Raw genomic sequence first — 17,375 nt, 5'->3', positions numbered from 1 at the left:
AGGCAGAAAGGCAGGCAGAGAGAGGAGGAAGCAGGCTCCCCACTGAGCAGAGAGCCTGATGCTGGGCTCGATTCCAGGATCCTGATATCATGACCTGAGCTGAAGGCAGGGGCTTTAACCCACTGAGCCACCCAGGTGCCCCACAATAAATGAAATTTTAAAATAACACTAGGTGGAAGAAATAGTAGACTAGAGGAAGCAGAAGAACAAATCAGAGGCCTAAAGGGCAGAATAATGGAAAGTAATCAAGATAAGCAGGTGACATAAAAATTATACAGAATAAGAATAAGCTTAGAGAATTCAACAAAACCATCAAGTGTAATAATATTCACATTACAGGGATCCCAGCAGGAGAAGAGAGAGAAAAAAGGGCACAAAATTTCCTTGAAGAAATAATAGCTAAAAACTTTCTGAATTTGGGGGAGGAAACAAACCCAGACCCAGGACACAGAGATTCCCCAATAAAATCAACTGAGCTACCCAGGTGCCCCTCTACAAAACATTTTAAAAAGAGTTAATACATATTCTTTTTTTTTTCCAGATTTTATTTTTTTGACAGAGAGCACAAGCAGGCAGAGTGAGAGGGAGGAGCAGACTCCCCACTGAGCAGGGGGCCTGATGTGGGTCTCGATGCCAGGACCTGTGATCATGACCTGAGCCGAAGGCAGATGCTTAATGAGTGAGCCACCAAGGCATCCCAAGTTAATATATATTCTTCTCAAACTATTCCAAAAAATTGAAGAGGATGGAAAATTCCCAAATTCATTCCATGAGATCAGCATTACCCTGATACCAAAACCAGGTAAAGACATTATAAAAGGAGAGAGAGAGAGAGAGAGAATTACAGGTCAATAATTCTGATGAACATAGATGTAAAAATCCTCAACAAAATATTAGCAAACTAAATCCAACAATACATTTAAAAAATGTTCCACCAAGAGGCGCCTGGGTGGCTCAGTGGGTTAAAGCCTCTGCCTTCCGCTCAGGTCATGATCTCAGGGTCCTGGGATCGAGTCCCGCATCGGGCACTCTGCTCCTCAGGGAGCCTGTTTCCACCTCTCTCTCTGCCTGCCTTTCTGCCTACTTGCAATCTCTGGCTGTCAAATAAATAAATAAAATCTTTAAAAAAAAATGTTCCACCAAGATCAAGTGGGATTTATCTCTGGAATGTAAGTGTGGTTCAATAGTTGAAAACAATCAACATGATACATCAATAAGAGAAGGATAAAAACAATATAATTTCAATAGATGTAGAAAAAGCATTTAACAAAGTACATCATTCATTTATGATAAAACTTTCAACAATGTAGGTTTAGAGGAAACATACCTCAACAGCATAAAGGCCATATATGAAAACATCATCATACCCAATGGTTACCACAGCTAACATCATACCCAATGGTGAAAAACTGAGAGCTTTTCACCTAAAGTCAGGAACAAGATAAGAATGTCCACTCTCACCACTTTTATTCAACAAGTACTAGAGTCCTAGGCACAGCAATCAGACAAGAGAAAAAGAAAGCCCAGAAACAAACCCACGATCATATGGCCAACTAATCTCTGACAAAGGAGGCAAGGATATACAGTGGAAAAATGCAACAAATGGTGTTGAAAAACTGGGCAGCTACATGAAAAAGAATGAAACTGGACCACCTTTTTTTTTTTTTAACATCTACAGACAGAAACAAACAAATCTCAAAATGGATTGAGGACCTAAATGTAAGAGTTAAAACTATAAAAATCCTAGACAATAGCACAGGCAATAATTTCTCTGGCATCAGCATAGCAGCATTTTTCTAGATATGTCTCTTGAGGCAGGGGAAACAAAAACAAAAATAAACTATTGGGACTACATAAAAATAGAAACTTCTACACAGCAAGGGAAATAATCAACAACACTAAAAGACAACCTACTAAATAGGAAAAGGTATTTCCAAATGACATACCCAATAAAGGGTTAGAATTCAAAATATATTAAGAACTTACAAAATTCAACATCCGAAATCAAATAATCCAATTAAAAAATGGACAGAAAACATGAACAGACCTTTATCCAAAGAAGACATACAGATGGCCAACAGACACATAAAAAGATGCTCGGTGTCACTCATCTTCAAGGAAATGCAAATCAAATCTACAGTGAGATGCTGAGGGAAGTAAGAGAAAGACAATTATCATATGATCTCTCTGATATGTGGAATTTAAGAAACAAGGCAGAGGATCATAGGGGAAGAGAGGAAAAATGAAACAAGATGAAACCAGAGAGGGAGATAAACGGTAAGACTTTTAATCTAAGGAAACAAACTGAGGGTTGCTGGTGGGGAGCGGGGTTGGGGGATGGGATAACTGGGTGATGGACATTGGGGAGGGTATGTGTTGTAATGAGCTCTAGGTATTATATAAGACTGATGAATCCCAAACCTGTACCCCTGAAACAAATAATACATTATATGTTAATTTAATTTAAATTTTTAAAAAAGGAATATACTCTGATGTATGTGGAAATTAGGGGGGTATAACTATGAGATATTACCTCACACCTATCAAAATGGCTAAAATCGAAAACACAAGAAATAACAAGTGTTTGTGAGGATGTATTGAAAAAGGAAACCTTGTACGCTGTTGGTGGGAATGCAAACTGGTGCAGCCACTGTAGAAAATTGTATTTGAGGTTCCTCAAAAAATGAAAAGTAGAACTACCCTATGAGCCAGTAATCACACTACTGGGTATTTGCTCAAAGAATACAAAAACACTATTTCGAATGCCTATGTTTATTGCAGCATCATTTACAAATTATAGAAGCAGCTCAAGTATCCATAGATAGATGAATAGATAAAGAAAATGTGAGACATATATACAATGGAACATTATTCATCCATAAAAAAAGAATGAAATCTTGCCATTTGCAACAACACGGGAGCTAGAGAGTAAAATGCTTAGGAAGCTAAGTCAGTCAGAGAAAGACAAATACTATATGATATCACTCATGTGGAATTTAAGAAACAAAACAAACAAATAGAAAAAAAAAAGAAGAGAGAGAGACAGGAAAATCAAGAAATAGGCTCTTAACTATAGAGAACAAACTGATGGTTACCAGAGGGGAGAGGAACGAGGGGTTGGGGGAAATAGTGATGGGGATTAAGCGGTGCACTTGCTGTGATGAGCACTGGGTGATGAATTAAAATGTTGAATCGCTATATTGTACACTGGAAACTAATATAACATCGCCTGTTAACTAAATGGAATTGAAATAAAAACTTTAAAAAATGGAAAAACTTATTTTTATTATGTTCTTCTTATCTAACCTGTTTGGTGAATAGCTTAATCATGATAAAATTAGATAATGCATATGGAAGCAACATGGAAGCTGTCAAATGCTACACAGAAGAATATAAGAGCTATAGTTAAAGACATGAAATTGCTGGGCGCCTGGGTGGCTCAGTAGGTTAAGCCGCTGCCTTCGGCTCAGGTCATGATCTCGGGGTCCTGGGATCAAGGGATCAAGTCCCGCATCGGGCTCTCTGCTCAGCAGGGAGCCTGTTTCCCTCTCTCTCTCTCTCTCTGCCTGCCTCTTCATCTACTTGTGATTTCTCTCTGTCAAAATAAATACATAAAATCTTTAAAAAAAAAAAAAGACATGAAATTGCTTATTCTCTTCCCCAAAGAGAATAATCCTAAATCCTTAATAGGATTGCATTTCCAACTGCACAAATCCTTGAGAATTTTTTTTGGAAAATCTACTAAACTACAGTCAGAAATAGAGCCTCACACATCCTTTTCATCTAATGTGTCCTTATACCAAGCCAGAGTTCCCAGACATGTGTCATGTTGCCCGAGGTCTGATTGAGATATCTAGTTTTCAGAGAAGTGGAGTATTCTTTGCTGCTTTGCGTCTTCCTCATTATAGCGTTAAGCTCAATCATGCAAACTTCATGTAGCTTTTCTTTGAAAGCACCCAAAAAATAGCTTCAAAATTATTTTAAAAAATAGAGAATATTTAGCCCTTCCCTCTCACCACCAAGAAAAATGTGGCAAGTTTTAAGTTTAGGAAAAAACTACATTTTCTCGTTATGTCCAAATGTGAATGATTGCATTACTACTCACTAGCAAAAATTGTTTCAAGTTTTCAAAAACGCACTATCTACAGACTTCTAAGAGCTTATTTATAGTTGTAACTTAAAAAGATTATGTTATACTTACTTAGTTACTTCAATATTCCTTTTCTATACTATATAAGATGCTACTAAACTCTTAACAACAATAAATTTTATTTTTTCTTATAGGAAGCTAGTCAAAACTACCAAGGAATTATTAAAACACACAATATCAAGAAATTATTATTGAAAATAATTTCTTGATATTATGTGGCAACAAAGACATTAAGCCATATTCCACATTTTACAAAGTCCCCCGAAGTAAGGCAAGTCCTATGATCAATGTTAAATGAGTAAATTTATCTTAAAATCTTGGTGGATTTGAAGCATATAAGATAATAATATATTTTAAATGAGGTAAGAAGAAGATATTCTGCAATTTTCCCCAAAATTTTTTTTGAGGATAACTTTTTTGGCAAATATCAGAATTTATGAGACCCTGATAACTTGTCTTAAAATAATATTTTATAAAAAAAAATTTAGGATCTTTAGAAAGAGAAGTTACTTTGAAATGCTAATTACCCCATCCTTCCTTGGTTTCTATTGCATTTGTCATCTTATTATCTTAAGACATGTTGGTAAGAGGCTGATATGGAAGGGCTTTGAAACAAGAAGAAAGTCTTTCCAGCCTTGAATTAAGGTAATTTTAAGTATCAAATCTGCAGACATCCAGGGGGCTGTTCAAGAACAAAGCTTGTTCTGTTGCCAGTTCTTATGCATTTTAATGTACTCAACACTAAGACTCAAGCTTCTGACTTTTGATTGAAACTCTTTTGCATGGACTTTCACAAAAACGATTTATAACACTGAGAGTTAACTAAGGATTTTTAAATTTTATTTATTTATTTATTTATTTATTAGAAAAAAAAGAACCAGGCTTTGAAAAGCATTCTTCTAGAAACCTAAAGCTTTGCTGATTGCTTCCATGTTTCGATATATTATTGTGGTTAATAGGATACCACAGTAGGGGCATCACAGAGATGGTAAATTTACACCTAGAAAATAATTCTATTTTTGTATTGAAATTGAATTTGCCTTTATAAATAGAATAAATATATGTTTCAAATAGCAAAGGAAATTCTGCAAAGGAGTCCTACAACATCCAGACCCAAGTTATCTATAGTCTACCACCTTCAATGACTTCTTTGCCAATTATCCTGGATCTGCAGAGAAATTCCTATAAGGCCATTTTAAGCACCATGAGGAATGTGTGATTAACTTTTATAGAAAAGCAATCTAGAATATAAGAACTATAGATTATATGTCCAAAATGCCTTTCTTTCTGAAGAGCACAGACTGTGGGGTCATCAAGATGAATACAAATCTAATAAACAGAAATAAGAGATACTGGGAAAGACAGGAATTCAAGCTGAGGTGTGCCCAAAGCTCAGGGTGCTACTTGGTGGCTTGGATGGGGCTGGGGAGATGCCCTTTCACCCCACCCAGGTCAGCCAGGTACCTGTCATCCTCAAAGAGCCTCTCAGGATTAAATTCACCTTTGTCACTCATCCCTGTTTTCATTAGCCAACATTTAAGTTTCTTGTCCTTGACCCAGTCTTAAACTTTATTTCCTACCTCTTTCTAAATCATTTCACTGCATTTCTAGGAACTTTTAGTTCACAGATTAAACAAACCCTCCAATTATCTCAAGCTATGACTGAGAACTCACCTCCAAATCTTGCTTTAACTGAAACCTGACTCTGCTGGAGATACCCTCCTCTGTGGGCATTTCCAATAGTGGCTATTCTTACACCCAGCTATAGAGGAAGACATTTTATCAATGGGACCACCTCCTTCTGGTAAATATTTAAAGGTTGTATCTTCCCTTTCTGATTCTGCTCAGCACTCTCCTCGAGGTTCAGCTAGCCTACCAGAAGGATGTGTTCCCTCCTTCCCTCTTCTTCCCCCTTCCCCTCCTCCCCCTACCCTTTCTTTCCCACCCTTCCTCCCCCTTTCTCTTCTTTCTTGTCTTGTCCTTATCCTTGTCCTTGGTCTTGTTCTTTTTTTTTTTTTAAGATTTCATTTATTTATTTGACAGAGAAATCACAAGCAGGCAGAGAGACAGTCAGAGAGAAAGGGGGAAGCAGACTCCCCGCCAAGTAGAGAGCCTGATATGGGGCTCAATCCCAGGACCCGGAGACACTACCGAAGGCAGAGGCCTAACCCACTGAGCCACCCAGGTGCCCGTTTGGTCTTGATCTTGTTCTTGTTCTTCTGCTGCTGCTTCTGGTTCTGCTTTTTCTGTTTCTTCTTTTGGCTGCCAAGAAGCATGTAGTTATTGGTGAGTACATTTAACTGGTAAAGTTTTAGTAAGTTTAATGATGTTTAGTAGGAAAAGGTCATATTTTGATCTTCACATCACCTTTCATTTTTGACAATATGGAAAAACATTTTATATTAAACTCTGAATATGTAGGAGAAAGGAACAAGTATTTTTGTTTTGTTTTTTGTTTTTGTGTTTGTTTTTTATAAACATATAATGTATTATTAGCCCCAGGGGTACAGGTCTGTGAATCACCAGGTTTACATACTTCACAGCACTCACCATAGCACATATCCTCCCCAATGTCCATAACCCCACCACCCTCTCCCCACCTGCCTCCCTCCTCACCGCCCCCACCCCACCACCAGGAACCAGTTTTTTAAATGTTTCTTTTTGTATGTTAATCAACTGCCTTATTGATTTTTCTTTCTTTCTTTCTTTTTTTTTTTTTTTGGTTCATGTATTATTTTCCTGGGGTTACTTAATTATTTTCTTAAGTGCTATTCAGTGAAGCCATGTATAATTATTGGTGGATTTAGACTATCTTTTCCAAGTTTTGTTCCCTAATGCTGATGTGACAATTACTTAAAGAAGCATTCTCAGGTCTTTGGAGGGATTCTGATCAATGCTTTCTCTGAAATCTGGTAAAAGTATTTTACTTTCTTTTGCAACAAAGACATTTAATGTTTATAATAAATTTGGAAAGATTACTTTAATGGAGGCTGCCTATTCTCACATTTCCATAGAGAAAGGTCCTGGAGCAATCAACATTCTCTTAGTGCCTGGACTTTTCCCATTTTTTTTTAAGATTTTCTTTCTTACTTATTTAACAGAGAGAGAGAAAGAGATAGCAAGAGAGAACACAAGCAGGGGTAGCGGCAGGCAGAGGGAAAGGAAGAGGCAGGATCTCTGCTGAGCATGGAACCCGACTTGGCACTTGGTCCCAAGACCCTGGGATCATGACCTGAGCTGAAGGCAGACGCTTAACCGACTGAGCCACCCACTGCCCCTCTAGACCTCTTCTTTTTCATCCTTATGTAACAATCCTACTGTCTTGGAATTGATACTATTTGACTATCCTCATTGCTGATATCTTCACATCTTGAGGTTACTTCCCTCATTCTTGAAGATTTTGACTCCCATCTTCTCTTCTTAAAACCTGCTCTCATCCTAGATGCTCTCTCCAACACCAAAGCCTCAAAGTTCTTTGATCTCTTTGACCCCATTAACCCATCCCTCCAATTTATTTTAGCAAATTACTTCCCACTTGGAATGACTTTACATTTATCACAGTTGTAGGAAGGAAGGAAAGTTCAGTTGACTGAAATTTTGGTGGACTCTAATGAACCATGCTAGTATTTATGACCTATATACCTTCTTGCCTTGACTCTGAGCTGGCTATGTGACCTGCATGAACAGTTACATCAGTTCCAGTTCTAAAGCTTAAGTCTTGAGAGCTCTCACTTTGCAGTCTTGAAGAAGCCAGCTGCCATGCTGTAAGTAGCTCAAACTAACCTTTTGGAGAGGCCATATAGAGGATACTTAAGGCCCTGGGAAACAGCCCCAGCTCAGCTAATGCCCAGGACCACGTGAACCATGCTATTTTGGACCTATTGGCACCCCAGCACTTGAGGAGATACCTGTGAAGTAAAGTAACCACCTAGTCAACCCATACCTTGTGAGAAATAATAATTTGTTAAGATTTTAAGAACTCTAAGTTTGTGGGTAGTTTATTATGAAGCAGTAGATAATGGAAACACAAAGTATTTTCTCTCCCCACATTCCCATCCTGGACCATAGAGGAGGAACATATATGACCTCTCTTCTCCCTTAGGTGTAATTCCCAAGAATAGCTAATATAATTCTGAAGAATTTGCCCATAGCCAGTTGAATAGTGTCCCTCCCCAAAATTTATGTCCATCTAAAAACCTCAGAATTTAGACATAAGGTAATTAGTTAAGGATCTTGAGAGGAAATCATTTTAGATTTAGGGTAGGCTCTAAATCTAATGACTGATATTTTTATATGAGAAAGGAGAGGGAGATTTGGACACACAGACACAAAGGAGACAACGTGCAGATGGAGACAGAGATCAGAATAATGGGTCCACAAGCCAAGGACTGCTAGGAGCCACCAGAAGCTGGAGGGAGTATCCTCCTAGAAACACTGGCATCTTGATTTTGGATTTCTATCTTTCAGTACTGTGAGAGAAGAGACTTCTGTTGTTTTAAGCTGCCCACTTGGTGGAAATTTGTTAAAGTAGCCCTACAAAATGAATATGTTGACATTCACTGTTGGATGAAATCATTGAAAGGAAATGGATGACCATAATTCCTGACTCTGTCTGTACCTGGTTGGGTGTACCAGGCCTGAGTCCTTAATCTATGCATCTGATTAGAAAAGTGGACTTCTGAAAACCCTGTCATATCTCTGACTCTTGGGAAATTTTTCCTTCCCAATGCTACTTCATATGATTAAGTGTATCTACCTATTCTCTCCCAATCTAGGATTCTCCTGTCTCTTTTGATAAAGGTAGTTCAGTTCAACTGTAGTGTTTCCAATTAGCACCAAAGACAGTGTCTAACTTACTTTTAAAAAATGTTAGTGCAAGAGGCACCTGGGTGGCTCAGTGGGTTAAGCCTCTGCCTTCGGTTCAGGTCATGATATTGGGGTCCTGGGATCAAGCCCCATATCGGGTTCTCTGCTTGGAGGGGAGCCCGCTTCCCCTCTCTCTCTCTGCCTGCTGCTCTGCCTGCTTGTGATCTCTCTCTCTGTCAAATAAGTAAATAAAATCTTTTTTAAAAATGTGAGTGCTGCCAAGGGACATAATTATAGACAAGGAACATATACTAAGGGACATAGTTTAGGAGTTTGGATAGCAGTTTGCCCAGTTAAATCCAACATAATATTTGCATTCACCCCACACTATGCAACTTGGTTTGAAATGAACTATGAGCTGAAGTAACATGTATCCCTTCAATAGTAGAAGCTTTCAGAACTACATGTGAATCGTCATATTTTTTTCCTGCTTTTGTATTCATAGAATCATATGGCAAGATGACCTCCATCAGTACTGGTTTTTGAATGTTTGTAATGAGTAAATTTCGCTTAGTGCTCTATATTAAATATGTAGTGAGAAGTAATGTTGGTTTTTTTTTTTTAAGGTTGTTTGTTGTTGTTGTTGTTTTCAGGTTGTTTATTGCCTTGGCGTAACCTGGCCTATCCTATCTATTTCAATACCAATATCAGTAAATTCACTGAGCATCTAAAATCATACTCTTCCTTTCTTGTTCTAACACCTTCAGAATTCATTTTCACACTTACTGTCCAGATTTCTGCATAGCATAAATAGCAAAATCTTATAATTATTAGGAACTGTAATCCTTTTCTTCTCATTTTAAATTTGCAACTACCTTTTAGGGGTTTCTGGGGGTGCCAGATACTGTCTGTTGCAAACTCAGCATCATCCCTGCCCTTCTAAGGAATCTCCTGTATTATAGTGGCCAGAAATCTGGAAACTACATTTCCCAGATTCCCCGGTCATCAGAGTTTTGGTTTTGATTCCTCCAATAAGAGTTATTTCTGATAGATTTTGGAAGGTGGAAGACAGAAGAAATCATTATTGTTCAATCTTAGCAGGCAGGCATGTAGTCTTCAGTGACATCAGGTGTGAGATTTTCCAGTGGTTTCTAGGCTTTCTATTGAGCACCATCTGTTTTTGTGCAACATGCTATTGAGAACATTGGTGCTAGTCTCCTGTGATTTCTGAAACTTTCTGATTTCCATATATAACTGATGACTTTCCTTGTCCATCGCCTTCTTCAGCACTTCCAAAAGTTTTATAAACATCTAATCTCTTTTATTAAATATTTTCCTGCCTGAAAAGTAGTGATTTCTGTTTTCCTGACTGTAGACTCGCAGACTGTGGTCTAACTCTAGTTAGTATTTTGGCATAGACACCAATCAATCAGAGCAGATCCTAAACTAACCAAAATAGATTCCAGTTACAAACAACCAGTCCAGCTTCACTGGCGGTACCAGCTGAATATCACCTCTGGTTTAGGAACTGGAGAAATGTGTTTATGAGATAGGCCTGAAGTACATTGCTCTCCCTTCAGACAAGTATTCACAGTTTAAAGTAACAGCTTCATCTGATAGGTAAGTGGTAGCCGCATTGCTAGTGTGGTGTAATAAATATATATATGATCTTTGTCCTGCATTTCCAGCACAGAGTTCCAAAGACCCTTGGAATTTCCTGAGTGATAGGACTGTCTTTTATCGTGCATTAGAAGTCCTTCTGAGCACACTTGACTTTATGCTAATGAGACAACTTAAGGTAGCTGCCCCCCACCCCATAACCTTGGGATGGACCTCGGCACCAGAAGGATGAAGTGTCTAGGATATAGGAACTTTCAGATGCACCCAATGACCTCCAGGGAGGGAAAGGCAAGGGCAGCTACAAATAAAACACTACAAAAACTCTGGAACAATAAGAGTTGATGAACTTCTGGGTTGACAAACACATGGAAATGGGGAAAAGTGGAGAACTCAAACACCCTTCCCACAAACCTTGCTCTATGCATCTCTTCCATCTGACCATTCCTGAGTTCTATCCTTTTATAATAACTGGTAATTTAGTAAGTACAATGTTTCTCTGAATTCTTTGAGCCACGGTAGTAAATTAACCAAACCTAAAGTGAGGGTTGTGAGAACTTCCAATCTACCGTGGTTGGTCAGAAACACAGGTAACAACCTGGACTTCCAATTGGCATCTGAAATTGGGGTCATTCTTGTGGGACTGACCCTTAATCTGTGGGATTTGATGGTTTCTCCAGGTAGACAGTGTCAGAATTGAGTTAAATTTATGGAATACCAATTCATTAAGAATTGAAGATTGCTTACTGTTGGAAAAAAACAAACCACATTTCAGCTAGTAAGAGAGATTGATGGGACTGGGAATTGAAGGTGTTCCAAATCATTTTATTTTATTTGCTTATTTCAAAGATTTTATTTATTTGACAGAGAGAGACACAGTGAGAGAAGGAACACAAGCCGGGGGAGTGAGAGAGGGAGAAACAGGCTTCCAGCCCAGCAGGGAGCCCGATGTGGGGATCAATTCCAAGACCCTGGGATCATGACCTGAGCTGAAGGCAAATGCTTAATGACTGAGGCACCCAGGCGCCCCTCCAAATCATTTTATATACTCCAGGTCTAATTACTGAATCCCAGTCTTTCTTGATCAGTGTCCTTTCTTGCACACCTGACAGATAACAGCAAGACTATAGGTTTAATGGCCCTGTAATTCAGTAAGTTTGAGGTCAGTCTTTGAATTTATTTTCCAGCTATCTCAACACTGTGGTATTAGATATTTAGCAAAATCTAGAAAGTCCACAGGTTTCAGAATGTGACATAAGTAAAAAATTTAGGAATCTGAACATTCTTTCACTTTAAACTTTCTGGGGCCATTAGAAAAGTTATCCCATGTCATAGTCCTTGAATTCCTTATAATTTCCATGTATTCTATGTCAATAGCCCTTTAGTTGCCAATACTTCAAAAATCACTTTATTCCAGATAGTAACCACTGGTGGTAATTTAGTTAGTTCTTTGGAAACTATGTTCCATGGACTATCAGATCACATCACTTAATACTAACTGAGTTTTTTATACCTTCAGCTTTAATCATACCTTATGACTAACCTCCTCTTCTGCCCATATCACCTCCTCTTTTCCCTGAAGTTCTGTTGCCTACAACCGTGTCTTTTCAATATCTCTGTCATATCCTCAGTTGAAACTTTCAGAAACTGGAAGTCATAAGAAAATTAATCTATTGAAACTAGGTCAGGTGATTCCTGACATCTCTAGGTATGCTAAAACACCAAGCTAAAGAGATTGGTACAAGGCGTCCCAGAGAGCTACATCCAGGACCATACCTGCCATCACTGGCCACTGGGCACTTCAACTTGTGCTACTGCCAAACTCACATCTTGTGGTCCAAGATGATCCACCCAGCTCATTTCATCACATACCCATTTAGAACGGCACGAAGGAATATGAGAAGTAGAGGAATACCCCTTTCCTTTAAGGCAAAGGTCTGGAAATGGAACACACTACTTCTGTTCATATCCCATTCATCAGAATGTCACATGACCATACCGAGCTATAAAAAATAAAAATCCCCCCAAACCTGGAAAAGTGATTTCCTCTGGGAAACCATATGTCCAGCTAGAATTTTGAGGTCTTGGGGCGCCTGGGTGGCTCAGTGGGTTAAGCCGCTGCCTTCAGCTCAGGTCATGATCTCAGCGTCCTGGGATCGAGTCCCGCATTGGGCTCTCTGCTCGGCAGGGAGCCTACTTCCTTCTCTCTCTCTCTGCCTGCCTCTCTGCCTACTTGTGATCTCTCTCTGTCAAATAAATAAATAAAATCTTAAAAAAAAATAAAATAAAATTTTGAGGTCTTATTACTCCAGAAAGAAGGGAAGAATATGTAGCAAAGGACAATTTTCTCTACCAAGTAACTTTGTGGAAATAAAAATACTCAAGGAAGTATTCTAGCCAAATGAAATTTGTAGCAAGAATAAAATCTCAAGATCAAAAAGACATGAAACATAGAAATAATATCTATATACACAATAAAGCATGTGTATAAGTCAAAATTTAAATTAATGGTTATATGGCTAAGAACTATACTGAAATTGTTAAGGATTATTATTATTATTATTATTATTATTATTATTAGAGAGAGAGCAAGAGCACATGTGCAAACTCAAGTGGGATGGGGGAAAGGGAGAGCAGAGGGAGAGGAAGAGAGAAAATCTTAAGCAGTCTCCATGCTCAACACAGAGCCAATGCAGGGCTCAATCTCACAACTCTGAGATCATGACCTGAACCAAAATCAAGAGTTGGACACTTAACAACCGAGCCATGCAGGACCCCAAAAAGAACTCTTTATTTTTTTTTAAGATTATTTATTTATTTGACAGACAGATCAAAATTAGGCAGAGAGGTAGGCAGAGAGAGAGAGAGAGAGAGGAGGAAGCTTAGCAGAGAGCTCAATGTAGGGCTTGATCCCAGGACCCTCGGATCATAACCTGAGCCAAAGGCAGAGGCTTTAACCCACTGAACCACCCATGTGCCCCAAGGACTCTTTAAATAGAAAAGCAATATCCCTGATTATCTCTTACTTAGGTTTATCACTTGTTAATATGAAATTATTATTTTTTTAACTTGTAAAAATGAACTAAGGGTCTCTTCAGAGGACAGGTGAGAGACATATTTATTGTTGAATTTGGTATTAATAGAGAAATGTAAATACAGATGCTCAGAAAAGCTTGAAAGAAACTATTAGAGAGTTCTTTGTTAAACTCAATATTGCCAGAAGGAGTAAAGAGAATAGTGAAAACAGGCAACTCATCAAAATAAAAGAAAGGAGCAGGGAGGAAAACAATATGAATGTACAATAAACATAATGAGTTTATTAAGGAGTCTCAACTTGTTGGTATGGTAAAGTGAAATGATTAAGCTTGGGGGCACTGAGATCAGATTTAATGGTTTCACCACTTACCAGCTGTATGGCTAAGGCAAATTGCTTAAACTCTCTGGGCTCCAACTTTTCTTTATAAAAGCAACATTGCCTCATGGGGTTTATTGTGAGGTTTAAACAGACTTGCTATGTGTAAAGTGCTTAATATAGTGCCTAGCACTTGGGAAGTGCCCAAAAAATGTTAGTTGTTGTGATACACTGTGACATTGGTAGTCTTTAGTTAACCACATTTCTTGGTATTTGGGTCCTTATACAACCCCCTCCCACATTGACCCTGGGCTTGGCCATGTGACTTGCTTTGGCCAATGAGAAATTTAAAAGTATGATGTGTGTAGAGGCATCCCAGATGCTTTACATCTTGGGCTCCCTCACCACTGTGATGCTGTGAACTTTATCACAGCTATCCTGCCAGAAAGTAAAGTCACATGAATAGAACTGGCAGGATGAAATACCACATGGAGGGGAACTGAGGCACCAGGCCAAGCCCCTGCTAATGCAACAATATGTGTCCTCATTGGATAGTATGTGAAGAGTCCAGTTGACCTTTAGAGTCATGAGAAATAATTAATCATTATTATTTTAAAACTACTGTCTTGAAGTGGTTTGTTATATAGCAATAGAAAATGAAAATATTATCATTCTCAAGATGAAAACACTTTTCCTTTTTTCCTAATAATCCCCCAACTGTGTTATGTCAACGGCTCTCCTCCCCTGGGTAAAGAGGGGAGGTTCCATGCTGGAAGAGATTGCTGTCTTCTGTTGTCACTGCTTCTCTGGTGATGTGAATTGATTGTGCTTCATGACCTCTGTTCGCAGGTGTCCAAAAGCTGGCCTTTTCCTGGAACATGAGTGATTTTTTCGGGGTGCCTAAAGGAAGAGCCACACACCACACCCCATTGCATATTCCCTGAGAGCAAGATCTGACTCAAGTTTGACTTCTTCTCCCTCCATCATTTCTACAAAGTTTCCCCATGGGCACCTTCTCCTGGGTTCCCTTAGCCCAGAGATAAGAAAATGTGTCGAACAGATAGCTCAAGCCCTGAAATTTCTGGATATTTCTAATACTTTTATTTTACATTTATTCTTGAAAAGCAGTGTGGTTAACTCTATTTCTCCCTCACATCTATTTTTGTTATCATTACCATGTATTTTAATTCAACATATATTTTAACCTCAACAAGATATTTTCATTGTACTAGTCAATGTTCATTTAGTTTTAACCATGTAGTTACCCTTTCGTCTTTCTTTCTACCTTATGTTACTGAGCTTAAATTAGGGATCAGTTTCTTTGCCTGAGGAACTGTTACAATGTTGCTTTTGGTGTGGGTCTACTGGCATTAAATTCCCCCAAGTTTTTGTGTGTCTGAAATTGTCTTTATTTCATTCACTTTTGAAAGATATTTTAACTAGATATAATTTTCTGGGTTGACTGTTACTCTCTTCCTTAAATTTGAAAATTTTATTCCATTGTCTTCTGACTTCCATATTTTCTTTTGAGGAGTCATCTATCAGTTTTTATTGTTACTTCCCTAAAATTATGCATCTCTCCCTTTTGCTCTGTTTTCAGGTTTATTCCTTTTTCTTTAATTTTTAACAATTTTACTCAGACGTGTTTAAGTATTATTTTCCTTATATTTGTTCTACTTGAGGTTTTTCAAGCTTTTTGAATTGGTGGCTTATTGTCTTTCACCAATTTTGGAAAATTCTCAGACAGTATCTTTTCAAATACAATTTGCCTGTTCTCTTTCACCTGTCTTTGGGATGGCATATTTTGATCATTTTACCATGCCTTACAAGTCCATTTTATAATTCTCTTCATTTTCCCTTTTTTTTATTTGCTTTAATCTGTATAATTTCTTCTGACCTATTTTCCAGTTCACTAATCATCTTTTCTGTTGTGTCTGATTTGTTTTTAACCCTATATATTGAGTACTTTATTTCTGAAACTTTATTTTTAAATTCTAGATTTCTACTTGATTTATTTTTACATGTCTTCAGGTCTCTAATAAAATTCCCTATATTCTCACCTATTTCTGCATCATTCCCTTGATATTTTTTAATATATTATAATTTTAACTTATAAGACTGACAACTTCAAAAAAAGGATTCATCTGAATATCTGTTTCTACTGTATTTTTATTTTGCTTTTGCCAGTACATTTTTTATTTAATGCTGTACATCGTATATGGAACTTTGAGAGGCATTGGATGATGTTATCTTCCTCCAAAGAAGATTAAATTTTCTTCTTGCCCTCATTTAAGTAGAGGCAGATTAATCATTGGTCCTATGAGGCTTTGAGATGATTGGAGGCTGGGCTTAACACTCACTTTGTAAGGGATGATATATTACTTTGTAGCCTTTAAACTTGAATATAGTCATTCAGAAATCTCTACTTGAAAACTGACATATTGTCCAGAATTCCTTCTCTACTTCAGGCTCTGAACTCCTTGTTTTGTCTGTTTAGCTACATATGACTGTCTTAATCTCTGTATATCCTTTAAACACCTTAACAAATTTGAGGGGTGTGTGTGTGTATGTGTGTGTGTGTGTGTGTGTGTGTGTGTGTGTGTGTTTGCTTTGTTTTGGTATTTTGTTTTGTCTTTACCCTTACTGTTATTCTTCCTTATCCTATTCCCCTAGGACTTAGGATTCAGAGAAATTCTTGGAGACAAAATCCTTGTGGAATGCTATATTCTTTTCTCTGTGATTCTCTTCTCTCTGAGATCCTGGCCGCTGTCTTGACTCTAATTTTTTTCTTCCTATCCTGATGAAATTGTTAAAGATTTTGACTACTGTTTTATGCTGTGCCCCTATCTCCTAGCTAGGAAATGGCAAATTGCCTGAGAGAAAAATTGGAGAATGTCCAGTTTATTCTAGTTTGTTTCCCTCTCCTCTAGGATCTTGACTTTTGTGGCCTGGCTACTGGGCTGCTCTTTAGTATCTTCAAATGACTGTCTCTTAAAAATCTTAATGTTAGACTTAAAAAGTAAAAATCTAAAGCCTCTACAGCCTTTTAAGGTTAAAAGAACCATAACATTTCCAACTACTACTTTTTAGACTCTCTAAGTTTTTAGCATCCTCTGGTTACACCAAATAAAAGATGGCTTTCAGAGTTTTTCTTAAACCATCTCTTCTGTTCTCTTTACTTGTGACATACTCATGTAAGTGTCCATTATGTATCTATTTTTCCCTCTGAATGCATCCCAACAGGAGAGTGTTCAAATAACATCAAAACATAAGCTGCCAAATAGATTAGTTGAGAGGGAGAAATACAACTCTTCCTTAAATAAATAATGTTGAATGAAATTCTCACTTTTTGCTTACTGAGAATCAGGGTAGTAATCTTCATCAGTGCATTTTTGTTCTTGAAGTAAATAACTCCCTCTGCTTCTACTTTCTACAGCTCTCAGGTAGTGG

At 37.8% G+C, this 17,375-nt stretch overlaps 1 long non-coding RNA gene across 1 annotated transcript in view; it reads left to right on the top strand.

Moving 5' to 3' along the window:
- Positions 1 to 15,321, top strand: part of LOC116584015 — a 51,363-nt gene extending 36,042 nt beyond the window's left edge. The window contains exon 3 of the long non-coding RNA XR_004283010.1: positions 14,775 to 15,321. This is a non-coding gene — a long non-coding RNA (uncharacterized LOC116584015). The remainder of the gene's footprint in view (positions 1 to 14,774) is intronic.
- Positions 15,322 to 17,375: the final 2,054 nt, after the last annotated feature.

The sequence above is a fragment of the Mustela erminea genome, unplaced genomic scaffold (genome assembly GCF_009829155.1).
Source record: "Mustela erminea isolate mMusErm1 unplaced genomic scaffold, mMusErm1.Pri scaffold_46_arrow_ctg1, whole genome shotgun sequence".
Taxonomy (NCBI): domain Eukaryota; kingdom Metazoa; phylum Chordata; class Mammalia; order Carnivora; family Mustelidae; genus Mustela; species Mustela erminea.
Note: the sequence above shows the minus strand (reverse complement) of the source record. Positions and strands in the feature narration are given on the sequence as shown.